This window comes from Staurois parvus, unplaced genomic scaffold (genome assembly GCF_062004578.1).
Source record: "Staurois parvus isolate SC_StPar_1 unplaced genomic scaffold, SC_StPar_1.0 ptg000325l, whole genome shotgun sequence".
Taxonomy (NCBI): Eukaryota; Metazoa; Chordata; class Amphibia; order Anura; family Ranidae; genus Staurois; species Staurois parvus.
This window is the reverse complement of record NW_028318121.1, coordinates 296,935-301,819: the sequence shown is the minus strand read 5'-3', so window position 1 is coordinate 301,819 and position 4,885 is coordinate 296,935.

Below are 4,885 nucleotides of genomic sequence, written 5' to 3'. Positions count from 1 at the left end.
TGGGGTGCCATTTTACTTCCCATCGCAGTACCCATACATTGAAGATAGATGTCTTTATTGAAAGCAAAGTAGTTGTGTGTAAGTATGAATTCAATGAGCTGTGTAACATCCTCAGCAGTGTATTTGTGGTTTGGTGAGGATGATAAGGATCTGTGACATGCAGCTAATCCATCCTTGTGAGGGATATTACTATACAGGGATACTACATCCATAGTCACTAGAAGTGTATTAGATGGTAATTGCTGGATGTTGTTGATTTTGTTCAGAAAGTCAGTTGTGTCTTGCAGGAAACTAGCAGTATTCATGACTAACGGTTTTAAAAAATTTTCTACAAGGCCTGAGATTTGTTCGGTGAGTGTATTCATACCTGTTATGATGGGTCTACCTGGATTTCCTGGCTTGTGGACTTTGGGCAGCATGTAGAAGTCCCCGATTTCTGGATGATCCGGAATCGCATTTATAAGTTCTGAATGTAGGTGGGCTGGAAGTGTTTTAATGAGAGCTTTTAATTGCTTTGTAAAGTCCTGGGTTGGATCATAATCCAGTTTTTTATAGTAAATGGCATTTTCCAGCTGCCTCTGGCCTTCTTGTATGTATTTGTTTGTTTATTGTTTGACTGAAAATGTGGATATAACAGAGGAACTTGGAATCATCAACTTGTCAAATCATAAACTTTCCGAACCAGAATTAACTATCCTCTCCAAAGGCCTTACATTTTGCCCAACCACCAAATTGGATCATTTACAAGTATTGTCAGATATGGAGGATTTCTTCAGGAGAAGTCATGAATATTGCTAGTTTCCTGCAAGACACAACTGACTTTCTGAACAAGATCAACAACATCCAGCAATTACCATCTAATACACTTCTAGTGACTATGGATGTAGTATCCCTGTATAGTGACTATGGATGTAGTATCCCTGTATAGTAATATCCCTCACAAGGATGGATTAGCTGCATGTCACAGATCCTTATCATCCTCACCAAACCACAAATACACTGCTGAGGATGTTACACAGCTCATTGAATTCATACTTACACACAACTACTTTGCTTTCAATAAGGACATCTATCTTCAATGTATGGGTACTGCGATGGGAAGTAAAATGGCCCCCAATATGCAAATTTATTTATGGCTGACATGGAGGAACAATTCCTGAACAGCATGGAACAAAAACCATACAGATACTATCGCTATATTGATGATATTTTCATCATATGGACAGAAGGTGAAGAAAATCTAAAACAATTTTACTCATTGATCAACACTTTTCATCCATCAATCAAACTAAAATTGGAATACTCAAACACACACGTCACCTTCCTAGACACCACAGTATACATCAGGGATGATACGCTTCACACCTCAACATACAGGAAACCCACTGACAGATGCAGCTACCTCCACAGTTCCTGCTTCCACCCCCAACACACGAAACGTGCCATCATACACAGTCAGGCCATCAGATACCACCGAGTATGTTCTGACCCTAGAGACAGAGATAAACATCTCGGGACACTAGCAGACGCCTTCCATAAGAAAGGTTACAAGGACAAAACTATCAACACCGACATAAACACAACCTTGAGAACCCGAAGGGAATATCTACTTCAGTACAAAGAGAAAAAAACAAACAACCGTGTACCTCTAGTAACCACATACAACCCGGCACTAGAAGGAATGAGAAAAATAATCAAAGATTTACAACCCATCATAACAGAGGATGGAACTCTGAAAGAAATATTCCAGCAACCCCCAATACTGGCCTTCAGACAACCCCCAATACTGGCCTTCAGACAACCCCCCAACCTCAGAAATAAACTAATCAGTAGGAAACTTCCTTCTGATTATGATGCCACAAATAATGGAAGCAAACCCTGCAATAAGAAACGCTGCAAACTGTGCAACCAAATCAATCCATCAAAAAGTGTCAGACACTCAAAAGGGATCTTCAATATCTCCGGATCATACAGCTGCACCTCCAGTCATGTTGTGTACCTTATCCAGTGCAGAAAATGCAGCAAAGGATCTTATGTTGGCGAAACAGGACAGAAATTGCAAACAAGGATGAATTTGCACAGACATACCATCAAGGAACATAAAGAAGATGACCTCTGCACACCTGTAGGACACCATTTCTCACAACCAGACCACAATATGGAAGACCTCAATATTTTAGTTCTGAAAGGAAAATTTAAATCCATCCAGGAAAGAAAAACATTTGAACTAAGAATGATAATTCTATTTGACACAAAAGATAACGGTCTTAATTTGGACATGGGATTCCTCAACCATTATCCAACAGTTTTATGACTATCTATTAGCTAAAACGTGACCCCCTCTGTGTGAGTGTAGTATCCCCCCCTCCCCCCCTCACTTTTGATGTATCTTATCTGTAGCCCTTTTTTTTTTTTTTTTTTTCTCTCAATCCCTTCTAACATTCCGCTTAAACTTTGTGATCTGTAATAGTACTGCTTAGACCTTGAAGAAGGGGACATACCCCGAAAGCTTGTCCTCAAAATTGTATGTTAGTGCAAATAAAAAAAGTATCACGGACAGAACTCAATTGTTTCTGTCGCAAATGCACTAATACGGCTACAATCACCTCAAGCACAATATAATAACAAACTTTCCTTCTCTCAAAAGAAGTCTGGTTTGGAAATGGTTAATTTGGAAAGGACTAGCTGGAATAAATTTCTTATCCGTACACTGTGTTCTATTAGGGGATATTACAATTACATTTGTATTTACACATTTCTTTGGATAATTTTCTATTGATATGCAGCATTCATATATACCTGTATCATTAATAGATATAGTATTTTGATGATACACAAAGTTATCATTATCCCAGTTCAAATTACCAAAAATACTTTTATGGATAACATCAGTTTTATCATGATGAAAACTTCCCAAAAATTCACCATTTCTTTTCCAAGTTAATAATGAATTTTGAAGTAGGTGTATATCTGTACTACACATCAAATTCAGATTATCCTTTCCTTCTACAAGTCTTAATGATTGAGGAGATATTTTTATCTCTGGGACAATCAAATCTACCACAGTAACAATTACTTTGACCTTAGTTTGAACCAAAGCTCTTGTCACTTGGAAATCCCATATTCTAACTATGTCCTCTTTTTCATTACCATTTATATTCAAATGTTCAGGATCAAGAAAGTGTGAATAACTTTGTAATTGATACCAAATGTCTGTTTTAGAACTTCCTATTTTTCCAGTATTTAACATATCTATGGAAATATCTCCTGACCAAATAGTAGGTTCATTTCCCTTTAAAACTATTAACCAGTATCCCATATCTGATAGATCACATTCAAAGTTACTAGTTTCGTTATTGATCCTATAAGATCCTTGCATTTTAACAAATTCTGATTTAGACTCTATTTTAGCTCTTACTTCAATATCATTATTATGAATGAAATACAATTCCATACAACAAGTTCTTCCATAACCTATGCACATATATCCTAGCAAGTCTTCAGCTGTATTAATGTTACTGTCCTTAGGAAAAAATCTTTTGTTCCTAATAAGTGTAGTGTCTTTCTTATGTAGGGCTTCAGTCTTGTTAACTTCTGCATTGCTGGAAAAGTTTATGATGTAGATTACTAATATTGTCATTGTCACTAGGAAAAAGATCAATCCTGTGATAAGTCTTTTCTTTCTACTGCTTTGATTTTCCTTATGTTTTTTTGTTGTAACTAGAGATGAGCGAATCGAAGTAGGCGAAGTGGAATTCGTTTCGAATATTGGAAAAATTTCGATTCGCGCCGAATCCGAAAATTATCATACTTCGGATGCGCGAATCAAAATTTTTCCTAAAATGGCGTCGACATGTGCGGCGACGGAGCGGGGATGTCTGGGAAGGCGCGCAGACAAGGCGCGCTGACCCATAATGCATTCATTAATGACATGTGATCGCATTAGCCAATCAGCAGCCAGCCAGCCAGCACTGTGTAATGGTCGAGCTATAAATGGCGGCCATTTTAGAATTCTGCATTTGCCTCCAGTCATTCAAGAGAGGCAGACCTCTCTGTATTAGGGACAGAGTTAGGGCCACAGAAACGTTACTTAGGGACAGAGAAAGGTTACTTAGGGCCACAGAAATGTTACTTAGGGACAGAGAAAGGTTACTTAGGGCCACAGAAACGTTACTTAGGGACAGAGAAAGGTTACTTAGGGCCACAGAAACGTTACTCAGGGACACAATTGTTACTGAGGGCCACAGAACTGTTACTTAGGGCCACAGAAACGTTAGTTAGGGCCACAGAATTGTTACTCAGGGACAGACACAGAATTGTTACTTAGGGCCACAGAATTGTTACTGAGGGACAGACACAGAATTGTTACTGAGGGACACAGAATTGTTACTGAGGGACACAGAATTGTTACTGAGGGACACAGAATTGTTACTGAGGGCCACAGAACCGTTACTGAGGGCCACAGAACCGTTACTCAGGGCCACAGAACCGTTACTCAGGGCCACAGAAACGTTACTCGGACACAGAATTGTTACTGAGGGACACAGAATTGTTACTCAGGGCCACAGAATTGTTACTCAGGGACAGACACAGAATTGTTACTCAGGGACACAGAATTGTTACTCAGGGACACAGAATCGTTGAATTAAAGAGTATGTCAGACAACATGCAGAGGAGTGGCAGAGGAGGCAATGTTTTAGGAGCGAGCAGACGTGGCAGCAGAGGAAGGGGTCGAGGCAGCACTAGTCGCAGCCAGAGGCCAGTGCTCCCGGTGTCATCCAGCGGTCGTGTCTCCACCGACAACCCTGCCGTCATCGATTGGTTGGCTCGGTCGTCTTCCTCTTCCCAGGTCACCTCTGACACCTACAGCCAATGGTCGGTGTGT